This window comes from Bombina bombina, chromosome 3 (genome assembly GCF_027579735.1).
Source record: "Bombina bombina isolate aBomBom1 chromosome 3, aBomBom1.pri, whole genome shotgun sequence".
In the NCBI taxonomy this organism is placed as follows: domain Eukaryota; kingdom Metazoa; phylum Chordata; class Amphibia; order Anura; family Bombinatoridae; genus Bombina; species Bombina bombina.
Window position 1 is genome coordinate 163,224,273 of NC_069501.1, and position 18,693 is coordinate 163,242,965.

Consider the following 18,693-nt stretch of genomic DNA (forward strand, 5'->3'; position numbering starts at 1 on the left):
AGAGATATAAAATGCAGTAACTTCAACCTCTCTGTGGTTAACTACGCTAGTGTAGCATAGCTTGAGGTACTGTTTCATAACCTTTTTTTCTACTTGTGCTCTCTATCTAAATCATAAAAGTTTAACTTTGAAATTCATGCTCCTTTAACTTTGTTTTGCATATGTCCTGAGATTTAGATTTGCATGAGATATCAGCAACAATGCTCTTTTAGGCTAATTTCTAATTTCTACTCAAATTCATTTCACTATTTTCATGATGTGTGCCTTAGGGTGAGACCATTATAAAATAACTTTTAAGGCTGGTTTACTTAAACGGCTAAATATTCCCTATGTGTTTACTTAACTTTGTTTAAAAAAACACAGAACATTGATTACAAACTGGCTTTTTATTAGCCAGCTGTGTATGTAAAAGCCACAAGCTGTTTGGAGTTTGCTTTTAGCAAGTAAATATATTCAGACTGTTCTTTAGTATAAACTGGCTAAAACAACATATAACAGTATTGCAAAGAAGTTGCACAATTAAAATGTGTTCTCATGGCTCATAAGAAAGTTTTTTTTTTTTAAATTATAATATTAGACACATAGGGCCAGATTACAAGTGGAGCGCAAAATATTGCTTTAGCTAAATCAATATTTGTGCTCCACTCTGTAATAACAGCACACGCTAGTGTGCGCTGGTATTACAAGTTTACTCAAGAGCGCGCTTCCATAGGCTCCTATGGAAATATCAATGTGATGCTGTCACAGAAGGCATCAGAACCTTACGCAGCGAAGAGGTAAGTAGCGCAGCAGTTAGCAAATATACTGTATATGTATATGACTATATACATATATATTTATATGTTAATATGTGTATATATACACATATTAACACTTAAATATATATTTATATAAGCATATACATATAAATTTACTGGGAACATACAGTTCCCATAGGCCGCAATGTAAAGAAACTTTTCAGTGCCGTTTTTTTTCTAACACTCCACTCCCATCAACTTTAAAGCCCCAAAACTGCTTAGTGCAGTTTTTTTAATTTAAAAGAAAATGATAGATTTTTTAAAAATAAAAAACTATAATGTCCTCTATTATGAGGGCATTGGGGGCACTTTTAGAAAATTAACCAGAGATCTGATCTCTGGTTAATTTTCGGAGGTCTAATTGCTACCGTGAGCTTGCGGTAGCAATAACTAGCCACTTGTAATGGCTGGTTATTTATTGCATGCCCAAAAGCAGGCAAATTTGCAGATTTGCGGGGAGCGTGATATTTTAGTGCTCCACTTGTAATCTAGCCCATAATGTGAAAACTAAAGACATTTTTAAACATCTATTAATTTATTTTTTTATAGTGAAAATACATGAGGTACATAATTTTATTACAGTGGTACAATGTGTGAGACACCTTCTTAGATTGTATAACTCTCCTTCTTAGATAACATCAATATATGCGGACTACTATTGGACCATATATCTTACATTTCACAAGTATAGGAAAAAGCTCTTCACTTGAGCAATGCAAATCACATAAAAAGATAAAACACTAAGAAGACAGACAGAAATATAAGACAGAAACATAGACAAAAAGATAAGATAGACAGACAGATAGATAGATAGATAGATAGATAGATAGATAGATAGATAGACAGAGGCTATTTAAAAAATTCAGAATATATGAAAATATTCAGAATATATGACAATACATACAGTGCCCTACACTAATATTGGTACCCTTGGTAAATATGAGCAAAGAAGAAAGTGAAAATTTGTATTTATTGCTTAAACTTTTGATCTTTTGTTCAACAAATACACAAAAATACTCTGCTCTCACGGGTATTAAACTGCACACACAACACACGTTTATAAAAAAAAAAAATCTTTGTTAAATATATGTGTGGCACAATTATTGGCACCCCTATGAATTCATATGAGAAAAATATATTTTAAGTATATTCCCATTTATATTTTACTTTTTTAAGTACACTTGGATGACTAGGAACAGGAAATTGTTCAACCATGACTTCATGTTTCACAGGGGTTTAAATATAGGCCAAATTCATCACAATGGGTAAGACCAAGTAATATATCTGTAATGTGCGGCAAAAGGTTGTTGAGGAAAAATGGCAAGTGGCTATAAGAAAATAGCAAAAGCATTGAAAACACCAATTTCCACCATCAGGGCAATAATGAAGAAGTTCCAGTCAACTAGAAATTTTATGAATCAAACGTGTCTATATTGTCTCAACGCACTGTGAAGAGGATGGTTTGAGTGGCCAAAATATCTCAAAGGATCAGAGCTGGAGATCTGCAGAAGTTAGTTGCATCTTGGGATCAGAAAGTCTGAAAAACTACTGTCCAACATCATCTACATCACCACAAGTTGTTTGGAAGGGTTTCAAGAAAAAAGCCTCTGCTTTCATCCAAAAACAAACTCAATCATCTTTAGTTTGCCATACACTACTGGAACTTCAAATGGAATCGGGCTCTATGGTCAGATTATACCAAAATAGAGGTTATTGGTAAAAAGGTGGCGCACCCAGAGAGGCGGGTTTGGCGCACACAGGGAGGTAGCCATATAGAAAAGTACATCATGCCTATGGTTAATTATAAAATCAAGGTCCTGCCAGGACCATCCCAGTAACCTGACCCGTTAGAAAACCTGTAGGGTGAACTCCTGAGGAGAGTCCCCAAGTGTTGATCTGGAGAGATTCTGTACGGAGGTATGTTCTCAGATCCCTTTCCATGTATTCTACAACCTTATCAGGAATTATGGAAGAAGACTCAGAGCTGTTTTCTTTGCAAAGGGAGGTAGCAAAAAGTATTTACTAAAAGGGTGCCAATAATTGTGCCACACATATCTTTAACAAAGTTCTTTGCTTTTTTATAAACCTGTGTTGTGTTTGGAATTGCTTGATATCCATGAGTGCTAAATATTTTTGTATATTTTTTTAACTAAAGATCAAAAGGTTAAACAATAAAGACAATTTTTCACAGCATTCTTTGTTCAAATTTACCAAGGGGGCCAATATTAGTGGAGGGAACTGTAACATACAATGTAATGGGTTATAGACCATTTCAGTCTCATAAACAATATATTGACCAATAAAGAATAATGACAATACGCTTAGTATGAAGAAAGTACCGGTATCAGCGCTTGGTGATGGGAGGTTGTATAATGCAATCCAAAGCCAGTTAACCCCGTTGGGTGACATTGAAGGAACTACAGAGTTGGTCTCCAGGAATATGATCAAAGAATGCAATCTTGGAAACCTGCAGTGAATCCATAAGAGTCGTCCGCTGCCCTTGCTTGTAGGTGAGTATTTTTCAGAAAAGCACCAAAGTCAAAGAAAGCTGGAAGAAAATAATGATAGGCGCAGCCCGACTCAAGTGAAGATACATTTATTGCAAGGTAAATGCACACACAGCTAAATGGCCACTTACTAGCGTTTAAAAAGGTTAAAAGCACATCTTTAATGCAGTCACACCAGTTCTGTGAGACTGCACTCTCCAGATCAGCTCCGACTGACTCCTGGTTCCTCAGTTCAGACTTGATTTATCTACGGCTGAGGTGGCATGAGCGCCGGGATATCTGGATCGTGACTTTTCACAGAACTGGTGTGACTGCAATAATGATGTGCTTTTAACCCTTTTAAATGCTAGTAAGTGGCCATTGAGCTGTGTGTGCACTTACCTTGCAATAAATGTATCTTAACTTGAGTCGGACTGCGCCTGTCTTTATTTTCTTCCAATATGCTTATTATACCTTAGCTAACATACACAACTATATTAGCATTTTAACATAAAGCGCAGTAATGGCTGAAATGAGTGACTGGGGTTGTTTGGTTCCTTGTTCAGAGAGGAATTGCCTGGTATTACAGCTAGATATGTGCATGATCGAAAAATTTGTTTCGGTTCAGTTCGGATCGATTCAGAGTTTTTCGAATTTCGTTTCGGATCAATTCGAATTCGGAAAACTTCGAATGAATTCATTTTGGATTCGTTTCGGATTCATTCGGATTCGAAAAAATTTGGCTGGATTCGGTTCAATTCGGGTTCGGAAATTTGGAATTTCGGTATGTGTGCTGTGTATTAGACTAGTATTATGTACTGTATATTAGGTATAACCCATAGCAGAGTGATATAACCTAATATACTGTACAATACTAGTGTAATCCATGGCCATCCGAATTTACCGAATAATTCCAAACTAATTCGGATTTATTCGGTAAATTCAGCAGTATTTTAATTCGGAAATTCGGATCGATCCGAATCTCTGAATTTGCCGAATTTTTCGAATTTCCGAATCGATCCGAAATGAATTGCACATGTCTAATTACAGCACTGGACTGACTTTAAAGGGACAGTTTACTCAAAAATATTCTCCCCTTTAATTTGTTCCCAATTATTAATTTTACCTGCTGCAGTGTATTAAATTGTTTACAAGTAGCTGTTTTTTCCTTATTTTGGCATTTAAGATAGTTGATTTAGCCTGTGATATTTTAACATATACTGAAAGTTTTTAAACTTAAAGGGACATAATACTCATATGCTAAATCACTTGAAACTGATGCAGTATAACTGTAAAAAGCTGACAGGAAAATATCACCTGAACATCTCTATGTAAAAAATTTTACTTCACAATTTCCTCAGCTCACCAGAGTAAGTTCTGTGTAAAAAGTTATCTTTCAGTTACTGCCCAGCTGCAGGTAAAAAAAAGAATAAGAAAAAGACTGCATCCAATCAGCATCAACAGTGCTGAGGTCATGAACTCTTTTACTGGGATCTCATGAGATTTCACTTTAATCTCATGATATTTCATAGTAAACTTCCTTAAACTGAATAGGGAAATAACACAAGAGTGCATGAGGCTCAGTCCCTTGCCTGTCCCGAGACAGGCATACTGATTTGCTGCTTAAAGTCCTTTACAGTGGGGTGTGAATACTTAGGACATTTTGAGGTAAAATATCTTTCTTTTTTACATAGAGATGTTCAGGTGATATTTTCTAGTCAGCTTTTTACAGCTTCAAGTGTTTAAACATTTGGGTATCATGACCCTTTATATCCAGGCTATCGGCAAGCTATGTAACACACAGCCAGCAGAATAAATTACACTCCCAGGGGAATTTAGAAGAGATAACTAAAAAAATTGTTCTTGTTAAGTATTGAGCTATGGTTTACAGACAAATATAAGATAAGTAAGCATATGTACATAAAGTGATAACATAATTAGATCAGATTTTATCTGCATGCTTAACCCATTTCAATAGACTGTTGTTTCAGAGCATAAAATCACTTATTTCCTATACACAAATAAACTTGAAAATTCAATTTCTCATACAATTTATACTCTGCAGCGGGTAAGTCACTCGAAATACATTAAGGGACATGTTTTACAGTATACTGTTCCTTTAATAGTCGGGATCAGACTGGAAGGTTCTGCTCTGTGAAAAGAATTAATGGGCTAAAAAGAAGATGCACCCAGGTGGTAAACTGCTATAGAACAAGATAAAAGGTTGTTGAGATGTTTGTTCATTCCTGAGAGTGTCCTTCTCTTTGTGTGTATAATAGAACAAGTAAATAGGAATCAACCATAACTGTCCTAGTTTATGGTAAACATATATCCTAAAAGATAAAAAACAAAATGTAAAATAATATTCTTTCCTTCAGTGAAATCCTTGATAATTTCAGACTTAAGATAAATATTGAAATAAAATATCACACTACCCAAATCCTTTTTTCTCTCACAATGATACCAACACAGCAAGAGAAGGAGGGTGTATCAATATTTAATGAATTGAACCTCCAGCCAAAATGGATCCAGATATATAGCTTCAATAGGACACCAGCAGCAAACCACCTCAGCAGAAAACAACTTTCTCTATCTCTGTCTGGATATTATGTCTGAAGCAAGGCACCAGGAGCTATCTCAATATCATGGAAAAATTACTTGTGGATCAGTTAGCAGCTCTCTAAAAATATAGGAGATTTCACACTGGACACACCCCATGCTTATAGCTTACAGTGCAGCATGAAGGAAGTCTAAGTCATGCTCATATGATCTGAAACCCTCGGATGTTCATGGGTTTTGTGTAAATGGGTTGCATACTATTATTTTGGATCTGGGAGACTCAGGCCTCAAATGGGTACAGGTCTGTGGCCTATGTGGCGCCTCTCCCATTTTTTTGTTTCTACAGGTCTGAAATACCATTCAAAACCTCAACCACATCAGGCGTCTGTATATTATTTCTGGACACTGATATCATTTCCAACATAAACGCATAGACCTCATCTTCATTGAAGGGGTGCATACAGGAAGTTTGCCATAATAATGGGAGCTAGAATGATGTATAAACAAAAGATCCTTACAGACCCTTTTGCAGGTTAGTATATAGTTAATTTAATGATTATAGGAGGAATTGTAAGATAGGGAAAACTGTGACATACTACATGGTGATTGTGTTGGGGTTAAGTGCATGGATCTCACTTAGGAGCTGCTACCCACAAAATAAGCCTGGATCTGAGGACTCAATGACAGCTTTTAATCTTCAGTTGAACTCCCTTGTGCTCTGTAAACCCACAGAAGCCTCATAAAGGTGCTATAAGTTTAGAAGAGGTTAAAATGTCCTTGGAGCAAATGCTCTTATTTTCACGATAGCCAGAAGCCACTAAGGAAGCCATTTTGAGTTTAAACTATATTATTTAATAGTGAAGATTCCAATATTCGCTGTTAAATTGAAGAACTTGTTTTTCACCACGTCACTGTTTAAAACCTTTATTAGCATCTGAATAGAATTTCTCTGAGAATTATAAAATTATTTTATTTCATTAATACAAATATGACATACTTTGAGGGTTAAATGCATTTATAAGTGCTATATGCAAACACCTAATATGTATGTAGGAGAATGATATTCAGTTATATTCTATAATGTACCAAACATCTATTTTTAACACCCATTTCTATAGTACATGAAGGACTGTTGTGTATTCCCTCTGCCCTTTTTTTGTTCAATCTATTATGTTTCCCTGTATATTAAGCAATGGCTCATCACATATCTATGTATCCTGTAAGAGTCAGGGGATGTTGAACAGTCACAGTAGAGTGTATATTCATTGTTATTTTAGTTTATACCAATAATCTTTGATTATTTAAATATTAATCTGCAATTTAAACATTTTCATTAATTAATTTGTGCACTCCAGTCTCTTTTGTGTGTGTGGGAGGGAAGTAGTTTGTTTAGAGAAAAATAGCATGATTTTTCAGGTAAATTACATTAAAAACAGGAAAAATAAATAATAAATGTACATTTTTACAATGCTTAATTTTATGGAGAATTTAGCTCTGAGCTTAATGCAAAGTTTACTCTATCCATGCAGATCAGTAATATATATATATATATATATATATATATATATATATATATATATATATATATATATATATATATATATATATCGACATATATGCATCAATATAAGCATATTTATATCTGAATTATTTACTGAATTATTAAAGATAGAAATCTAATATTTGACTCCACATTAAAACAAGGGTTGCTAAATACCACCTTTAGCAACTGAGTCAAATAATTTATAATATACACAATATATAACTCTTTAAAAAAAATCTTTAGCTTAAAAACAATATTATTCATTAACAGTAATACTGTTTACTACAATGCATCAATACATCATTTTTGGTTTAACTTTCAGTGTACTTAAATTTTATATTTACATTGCAACAAAGTACATTTTTAATCTGTTTAGCATGCAAGCTTATTAACAATTAATTGTACTGCAGAATTTCATTTTATAGAATGTCCAAACGGATCAATGTCAAGAAGTAACCAGGTGTGACTCCAAACAAAGTAAATCAGCAATTAAGAATTGTAAATTTTTGTAGAGACAGTTCAATATGATAATTTTTAATTGCTCCTGCTTGACAAATAAATTAGGCCAACAAGCATATATCTGGTGTCATCTAATATTACAGCTATTGAAAATAAATATTATTGCACAAATACATATAAAATAATCTGGAGGGGGGGGTGGATTGCTGTGACTCTTTTTTCAGAAAAATAGGTTGGTTTACACATGGGATATTACTAATACTTCTAATCATTGTTCTGCTTGGAATCAGTTTGACTGCTGCAAGGAATCAGAAAAATACACTCCACTTATGTTCTTGGGCATTATTGTTAGTTTTATTAAACCATCTATAAAACTGTTGACCCCTTTGTGTCTGAGCAGAGCAATTACATGAGTGTTACACCCTTTGCTGCCTATAGAAGAAAATATAGAATATAAACAGAAATATGTCCAAATGATTGATATTACAATATGGTGTTTTCTTTAAAACAGACACAATATGAAGAAACTAAGGCATAATAGAGGTATGTTAGGATCCTTGAACATTTTAAGCATTTAATATACAAGATTGTATACGAACAATGTGACATGTTTTGGATTTTAATGTAGAGGAAAATGAAAAAGTATTCCAGCCGTGAGAATGGGGACACAGACAATAATTGCTGTAGAGAAAGCAAAAAATATTCATAAGGTCACCCTGAGTATTAATTAAACCTACACGCTTGATATGTTTATGGAAAGATTAAATGGGATGGTAGTTTTTTTTTAAAATTAAAATTTTATTTCAGTACTCTACCATGTGTTATCTACACTCGATGTGTATTATTTTGTCATGTAGGGCTATTCTGTTGCATGTGGTCACTTGTGAACATAAAAATAGTATTACAACCAAATTCTACTCCCCTAGGGTATATAAGAAAAAAGTAACACTTGCAAGCTAGAATGAGCAGTTTTATTAGACAAGTAGTAGAGTTCCTGCCCAGCAACCTATCCTTGAGGAGAGGAAGTAAAATAATGCCTCTGGCCAACATTGCTATATTCTTATTCATCAGTCTAGATGCAAGCATGAGTTCATTGGTGTATTGCCTTCAACTTTAAATGAAGACATTTAGGGGCCCAAATTATCAAGCTCCGAATGGAGCTTGATGCCCTTGTTTCCATGCAAGCCTTCAGGCTCACCGCATATAGCATAACTGGTCCGCCTGCTCTGAGGCTGCGGACATCAATCTGCCCGATCCTATATGATTGGGCTGATTGTGACCCCTTGCTAGTGGCCGATTGGTCGCAAATCTGCAAGGGGCGGCATTGCAGAATCAGTTCACAAAAACTGCTTGTGCAATGATTAATGCCAAAAGCGTGTGCTGTCAGCATTCCTCGATGTCTGTCAGAAATGATCCCCTGAGCAGATCATGTCAGACAGACTGATGATAATTCGTCCCCCTAGACTCTTCTAGTTGTTTGTTTGTTTATTTTCTCTGTTAAAATATACTAAACGGTGAATATTATTTTTAACTCAATACAATAAAAATATACTATAAAGTAAAATGGATATAACCATCATCTCAAATTCATATATTTATCTACATTTGGTATTCTCTAAAAACACTTTCTATTCTACCACTAAAGTTGTTTTTTTTTCATTTGTTGTCAATGACAAAAACAAAGCAACTATATTATTTCTTCTAGCCATTAGCCCTTTCTAAAACAGAAATCCAATATTCTTTATTGTCTTGCAACTAAACAGGGGTTTTATAGAGTAGGAGTTTTATGCTCTTATCTTATACTAACCTGAAAAAAACAGACATAGTTTTAATTCTATTAAAAATGATGATGTCCATTCCAATTCATTAGACTGTATGGCACAAAGACATAACCAATGCAAAAGTAAAATATGGTAGGTACATTTCAAACACTTATAATTTCTTGCAAAGAGCCTTACTTGGGCTTTTATTTTATTTGTTTTTGGTTTCAAAAAGTCTCTTAAAATTACATGCTCTATCTGCAGCAATAAAGTTTGATTTTAAATATAATGTCCATTTAAACTCTGCCAGAGAAAAGTTAATGTGATTCCACACCCCAAAGAAAGATTTTTCCCGAGATCATAAAAAAGCATCTTTATAATAACTATAAAAAATTCCGGGCAAGATTACATATGCGGCGGCGGCTAATTACCCCAATTACATTAAATTTTAAAATACTCATTTACACTTAAAATAAAAAACCTAAAATTACTTAACAAAAAATAAAACCTAAGATTAAATTAATCTAGAATTAAAAATACAATTACCAAAAAAATAAAAAAATTAAACCTAATCCCTATGGAAAAAAAGCCCCACGAAAATAAAAACAACCCCTAATCTAAACTACCAATAGCCCTTTGTAGGGCAGTACCCTAAGTTAAACAACTCTTTAACCTCTAAAACATACTAAATCCCCCCCAACAGTAAAACCCCTCACCCACCAAGCTCCCCAAAATAAAATAAATCTAAAACTAAAAAAAACCTAAACTACCCATTGCCCCTAAAGGGGCATTTGTATGTGAAAAAAGGCATTCAGCTCTTTTACTAGTGCCCATTAAATCCCTAATAAAAAAAACAAACCCATAAAAAAAAAAAGCCTAAGTCTAACCCCCAAATAGGTACTCACGATTTCTAAAGTCTGGCGGTGAAGTCTTGTTCCAGGCAATGAAGTCTTCTTACAAGCGGCCAACATCTTCTTCCAAACGGGGACCTTTTCTTTCACCAGAGCAGAGATGAACATAGAACTAAAGACCGGTGACTGCAGAGCCATGGAGCGTGGAGGATCCTCTTTGTACGATCACTGCCGTACACTGACTATTGAATGCAAGGTATGCGTTTAAATATGGCGTACCTTGCATTCGTATTGGCTGAAAAAATTCAAATCAGCCAATAGGATGAGAGCTACTCAAATCCTATTGGTTGATGACCTATTTGGGGGTTAGACTTTGTCCTTTTAAGGGCAGTAAAAGATCTGAATGCCCTTTTAAGGGCAATGCCCATACAAATGTCCCTATATGGGCAATGGGTAGTTTAGGTTTTTTTTTTAGTGTTAGGTTTATTTTATTTAGGTGGGGTTTGGTGGGTGGGAGGGTTTTACTGTTACTGGGGATTTAGTATTTTTGAGAGGTAAAATAGCTGTTTAACTTAGGGCAATGCCCTAGAAAGGCCATTTTAAGGGCTATTGGTAGTTTATATTAGATTAGGGGGTATTTTTATTTGGGGGGGTTATTTTCATAGGGATTAGGTTTATTTTTATTTTTTTTGAACATCTGGTTTATTATTTTCTGTTATGTTAGACTTTTTAATTTTTAGTAATTTTAGATTAATTTAAACTAACGCCTAGATTTAGAGTTTTGCGTTAGAAGGGGTGCGTTAGCTACGCGTGTTTTTTCCCCCCCACATCTTTTAAACAACGCTGGTATTTAGAGTTCTCAGAAGGGCTGCGTTAGGCTCCAAAAAGGGAGCGTACAGGCATATTTACCGCCACTGCAACTCTCAATACCAGCGTTGCTTACGGACGCGGCCAGCTTCAAAAACGTGCTCGTGCACGATTCCCCCATAGGAAACAATGGGGAAGTTTGAGCTGAAAAAAACTAACACCTGCACAAAAGCAGCGTTCAGATCCTAACGCAGCCCCATTGTTTCCTATGGGGAAACACTTCCTAAGTCTGCACCTAACACCCTAACATGTACCCCGAGTCTAAACACCCCTAACCTTACACTTATTAACCCCTAATCTGCCGCCCCCGCTATTGCTGACCCCTGTATATTATTTTTAACCCCTAATCTGTCACTCCGTACACCGCCGCAACCTACATTATCCCTATGTACCCCTAATCTGCTGCCCCTAACACCGCCGACCCCTATATTATATTTATTACCCCCTAATCTGCCCCCCCAACGTCGCCGCTACCTACCTACACTTATTAACCCCTAATCCGCCGACCGGACCTCACCGCTACTATAATAAATGTATTAACCCCTAATCCACCTCACTCCCGACTCAAAAACCCTATAATAAATAGTATTAACCCCAAATCTGCCCTCCCAAACATTGCCGACACCTAACTTCAAGTATTAACCCCTAATTTGCCGACCAGACCTCACCGCTACTCTAATAAATGTATTAACCCTAAAGCTAAATCTAACCCTAACCCTAACACCCCCCTAAATTAAATATAATTTAAATCTAACGAAAAAATAAATCTTATTAAATAAATTAATCCTATTTAAAACTAAATACTTACCTGTAAAATAAACCCTAATATAGCTACAATATAAATAATAATTATATTGTAGCTATTTTAGGATTTATATTTATTTTACAGGCAACTTTGTATTTATTTTAACTAGGTACAATAGCTATTAAATAGTTATTAACTATTTAATAGCTACCTAGTTAAACTAATTACCAAATGACCTGTAAAATAAATCCTAACCTAAGTTACAATTAAACCTAACACTACACTATCAATAAATTAATTAAATAAACTACCTACAATTATCTACAATTAAATCAACTAAACTAAATTACAAAAAAACCCCCACTAAATTACAAAAAAACCAAACACTAAATTACAAAGAATAAAAAAAGATTACATGAATTTTAAACTAATTACACCTACTCTAAGCCCCCTAAAAAAATAACAAAGCCCCCCAAAATAAAATTCTAAAATAAAAATTTAACAGCTCTTTTACCTTACCAGCCCTTAAAAGGGCCTTTTGTGGGGCATGCCCCAAAGAAAACAGCTCTTTTGCATTTAAATAAACATACAATACCCCCCCAAAATTACAACCCACCACCCACATACCCCTAATCTAACCCAAACCCCCCTTAAAAAACCTAACAGTAAGCCCCTGAAGATCTTCCTACCTTATCTTTACCACACCGGGTATCACCGATCCGTCCAGAAGAGGGTCCTATTGGCTGATCGGAACAGCCAATAGAATGCAAGCTCAATCTGATTGGCTGATTGGATCAGCCAATCCGATTGAACTTGAATCGGATTGGCTGATTCAATCAGCCAATCAGATTTTTCCTACCTTAATTCCGATTGGCTGATAGAATCCTATCAGCCAATCGGAATTCGAGGGACGCCATCTTGGATGACGTCACTTAAAGGAACCTTCATTCGTCGGGAGTCGGATGGAAGAAGATAGAAGATGCCGCCTGGATGAAGATGTCTACCAGTCCGGATGCCCTTTTCTTGCCGGATAGGATGAAGACTTCGGACCCTCTTCTGGACCTCTTCTTGCCGGATAGGATGAAGACTTTCGGACCCTCTTCTGGACGGATCAGTGGTACCCAGCGTGGTGAAGATAAGGTAGGAAGATCTTCAGGGGCTTAGTGTAAGGTTTTTTAAGGGGGGTTTGGGTTAGGTTAGGGGTATGTGGGTGGTGGGTTGTAATGTTGGGGGGGGAGTATTGTATGTTTATTTAAATGCAAAAGAGCTGTTTTCTTTGGGGTATGCCCCACAAAAGGCCCTTTTAAGGGCTGGTAAGGTAAATGAGCTGTTAAATTTTTATTTTAGAATAGGGTAGGGCATTTTTTTTTAGGGGACTTAGAGTAGGTGTAATTAGTTTAAAATTCATGTAATCTTTTTTTATTTTTTTTTATTTATTGTTTGTTTTTTTTGTAATTTAGTGTTTGTTTTTTTTGTAATTTAGTTTAGTTGATTTAATTGTAGATAATTGTAGGTAGTTTATTTAATTAATTTATTGATAGTGTAGTGTTAGGTTTAATTGTAACTTGGGTTAGGATTTATTTTACAGGTAATTTTGTAATTAGTTTAACTAGGTAGCTATTAAATAGTTAATAACTATTTAATAGCTATTGTACCTAGTTAAAATATATACAAAGTTGCCTGTAAAATAAATATAAATCCTAAAATAGCTACAATATAATTATTATTTATATTGTAGCTATATTATGGTTTATTTTACAGGTAAGTATTTAGTTTTAAATAGGATTAATTTATTTAATAAGATTTATTTTATTTTGATAGATTTAAATTATATTTAATTTAGGGGGGTGTTAGGGTTAGGGTTAGACTTAGCTTTAGGGGTTAATACATTTATTAGAGTAGCGGTGAGGTCCAGTCGGTAGATTAGGGGTTAATACTTGAAGTTAGGTGTCGGCGATGTACGGGAGGGCAGATTAGGGGTTAATAAAATTTATTATAGGGTTTTTGAGGCGGGAGTGAGACGGTTTAGGGGTTAATACATTTATTATAGTAGCGGCGAGGTCTGGTTGGCAGATTAGGGGTTAAAAAGTGTAGGTAGGTAGTGGCGACGTTGGAGGGGCAGATTAGGGGGTAATAAATATTATGTAGGGGTCGGCGATGTTAGGGGCAGCAGATTAGGGGTACATAGGGATAACGTAGGTTGCGGCGGTGTGCGGTCTGCAGATTAGGGGTTAAAAAAAATTAATAGAGTGGCGGCGATGTGGGGGGGCCTCGGTTAAGGGGTGCATAGGTAGTTTATGGGTGTTAGTGTACTTTAGAGCACAGTAGTTAAGAGCTTTATGAACCGGCGTTAGCCCATAAAGCTCTTAACTCCTGACTTTTTTCTGCGGCTGGAGTCTTGTCGTTAGAGTACTAACGCTCACTTCAGCCAAGACTTTAAATACTGGCGTTAGAAAGATCCCATTGAAAAGATAGGATAAGCAATTGACATAAGGGGATCTGCGGTATGGAAAAGTCGTGGCTGGAAAGTGAGCGTTAGACCCTTACCTACAAGACTCTAAATACCAGCGGTAGGCCAAAACCAGAGTTAGGACCCCCTAACGCTGGTTTTGACGGCTAACACAGAACTCTAAATCTAGGCGTATGTTTTTTTATTTTTAAAGTAACATTAGGTTTTTTATTTTAATAGTAATTTAGTATTTTTTAATTTTAGGCAATTGGGGTTAATTTAGGGGGTGTTAGGTTAGGGGCTTTAATTTAATTAGTTATTTGCATTGTGGGGGGGTTGGCGGTTTAAGAGTTAATATATTTATTAGGTTAATTGCATTGTGGGGGTTGGCAGTTTAGGGGTTAATAGATTTATTTATGTTTATTGCATTGTGGGGGGTTGGCGGTTTAGGGGTTAATACATTTATTAGGTTTATTGCGTTGTCAGGTTTTGGCGGATTAGGGGATAGTATGTTTATAAGATACTTTGTGATGTGGGGGTTAGCGGATTAGGGATTAATAGTTTAATTAATTAGATTACGATGTGGGGGGTTGGTGGATTAGGGGTTAATACATTTATTATTAGTTCCGATATGGGGGTGATTGCGGATATAGGGGTTTTATGTGTCGGCTTTATTTTTGGGAGGTGTTAGATTTTTACCTGAGATTTTTTTATTTTCTTAGGCGCCGGCAGTTTCTAAATTGCCGTAAGTCAATGAATTTACACACATTTCTGGGCATCGCTAGTTATTCTGACTTACGGCAGTTTATGATGAACTGCCGGCGGGGTTTATGTGATTCCCCGATGTGCAATGGGAAATACGGGCGACGCGGCTTTCAGCAGTTTCGCTGAAGCCTGCACTGCATATGTAATCTAGCCCTCCATAGGCAACTATACAAGTACAAAGAAACTTTCATAAAACACAAAATTCAATAAGAAATATCCTCAGCATTTGTAATGATTAATATAAAATACAATACAAAAACAATTACATTACACCTAACAAATAAATATATGAAACTTGTTTAAGTCATCAAATGCCCATTTTATTGCAGCTAAGTGTTTTTGTTTTTTATGTACTTCTTAGCTGTATATCTTCTGCATTCTCTGGGATATTGTGTTACTGTTAGAGGTATACTGATTTGAGCCAATGTTCTTCATTGCAACGTTGATGGCCATAGATCAAGATCTAGTTGGTGTTAAAGGAAAATTCATTGATTAAAAAAGTAACTAATTATCTACTAAAGCTGCAGAAAAAATCAGTTTAACATAACACCATTTATTGCAATCAGTCCAGTGTCTGAAGAATCAGCCTGCAAACTGGTTCAAATTACCTGGAAGATACTGCACCAGAGGTGGTATCCTAATGTCAAACAGACTGATAAAAAGTCTTTTGTGAGGTTTACCGACATTTTGAATCTTTGGAAAACTGGCAAATGGCTTCTTTACTTAAAGGGACACTAAACTCAATTTTTTTCTGTTTGCATGATTCAGATAGAACAGCAATTTTAAGCATCTTTCTAATTTACTCCTATTATCAATTTTTCTTAATTCTCTTGCTATCTTAATTTGAAAAGGCAGGAATCTAAGCTTAAATCAGCACCTGAGATGTGCTTGCTGATTGGTGGCTATATCTACCCACAAATCATCAACGCTATCCAGGGTGCTTAACCAAATATGGGCAGGCTCCTATGCCTACATTCCTGCTTTTTCAAATAAAGATAGCAAGAGAATGAAGTAGCATGTCTGAAACATGAAAGAAAAACATTGGGTTTGGTATCCCTTTAAGACAATTAAAAGATCCATATAGAACATAGGAATAATAATAGCCTTTTCTATCTTTTCATGCAATCTCATCTGTTTGCAGCTAGTAATAGTATTATGACATTTCTTAATGAATTTTGAGGCTTGTAAAATTTAATGAATCTAACCCCCAAACTTGCTTAGATCTCCAATTGTAATTAATTCAGCTTACAGTATGTATATTGTCTTTTACAATTGGAACTACTGTAGCTAACCTATATAAAAGGGTAGGTATACACATAGCTACACATTTAAAAAGCTTGTTCCTTGCAATTGTCTAATTAGTTGTCAGATAGCAATTTGATATCTTTGAAAAAATATATCAAGCATTCTTCAATAATCTATTTGTCATAGCAATCATAAAGTAGAAGAATTCGACAGACAAAAAGACATTAATTTGGCTACATTCTTCGCATTTGTTTCAAAAGTGCTTCATTTAAAGTGAATGTAAATCTTGATGCTAAAATGCCCGGTTTTTAAAAATTCTATTAAAAACAGGGGCACTTTAATTCATCAAAATTTACATTTCACTCGTGTTGTGAAAAAATATTTACCTTTTAATCTTGACAGCCGCTCCAGCTTCCTCCGCCCATCGCAAAGCCTCTTCCTGGGTCTAAAATGAGGAATCCGACTTCCTCCAATCACGGCTTTGAATCAGAAACTGATTCCCCCGGGGGCGAACCCGTGATTGGAGGATGACCGATCCATCATTTCTCACGTCAGAAATGGCTTTGCAACGGGGGAAGCTGGAGCGGCTGTCAAGTTTAAAAGGTAAGTATTTTTTCACAATGAGTGAAATGTAAATTTTGATGAATTAAAGTGCCCCTGTTTTTAATCGAATTTTTAAAAACCGGGCACTTTAGCATTAAAATTTACATTCACTTTAAATGAAGCACTTGTTTTGAAACAAATGCGAAGAATGTAGCCAAATTACTGTCTTTCTGTCTGTCGAATTCTTCTACTTTATGATTGCTATGACAAATTGCTATCTGACAACTAATTAGACAATTGCAAGGAACAAGCTTTTTAAATGTGTAGCTGTGTGTATACAAAATTGTTACTCTAAAGGTAATAACGGCTTTATTTTTGCAGGTTAGAAAGTGCTCAAATGTTCACATTTACACTATTTAGGCTGCAAATGTTTTAAAAGTTCAAACGGTCAATATTAAATAACTTTAACAAGCATTTTCATTATCAGTTGATCGATTCCGGTGTTAGCCAATAAGTAAGCTTTACTTTTGTTTTTTGGCCATTCCTTACCCAATAAAAAAAGAATATATTTATAAAAAAATATGTTGTCCTGCTGCTGGCTTGTAGCAATAGCACTAGTTTAACTTTATTTCATCTTAAACCACTGTTCAGATGCTACCCTGGCGTGCTAAAGATGTTCCTCATTTGAATAAATAATGTTGGCAAAATTTGACTAAACTGAATGACCCCAGGAACTAATCTTGGACAAAAATAAATATTTTTTTCATGAATAATGATCAATTTAAACAATTTTTTTGTTTGTTCATGTCTAATATACAGTAACCAGGGATGAGCAAAGGCTTTTAGGTATATATGTTAAAAAGCATAATTTATGCTTACCTACCTGATAAAATAATTTAATTCATGGTGCTGAGAGTCGACAGTCCATTACTCCTGGGAATTGCTCTTCTCCACCACTAGGAGGAGGCAAAGATTCCCAAACCCAAAAAGCCAGATAAAACCCCTACCATCTCACATATACCTCAGTCTATTGTATAGCCAAGCAAAGTGAGGTAAGAAAAAGGAATAAGAGCCATAAAAGAGCAGGGGAAAAAAGATGTACTGAAAAAAAACCTAACACCAAAACATAAGGGTAGGGTCTTGTGGACTCTCCTGCTGACCTGACTCCAAGTAAGCATTGTGAATCAAAAGTTTCAACTAAGAAGCCAAAGAAACATCAGAAGTTTTCTGACCCTTCCTAGGACCAGAAAAAATAATGAACAAACTATAAGTTTGTCTAAAGTCCTTAGTAGCATCAATATAATATTGTTCCAAATAATTTACAGATCTCTTTTAAACATTCTTAGGATTATTACACAAGGAACAACAATCTCTCTGCTAAGTTGTCTGAAGAAACAACCATAGGGAAAAATCAAATGAAGTCCATAAAATAGCCTTATCCTTAAGAAGAATCAGATAATGAGAATCACAAGAAAGAGCATAATAAATCAGAAAGTTTTCTAGCAGAAGAAATAGCCAAAATGAATAACATTTTCCAAGAAAGTAGTTTAATATTCATCTTGAGCATAGGTTCAAAAGGAGGAGCCTTCAAAAATCTTAACACAAAGTTAAGATTCCATGGAGG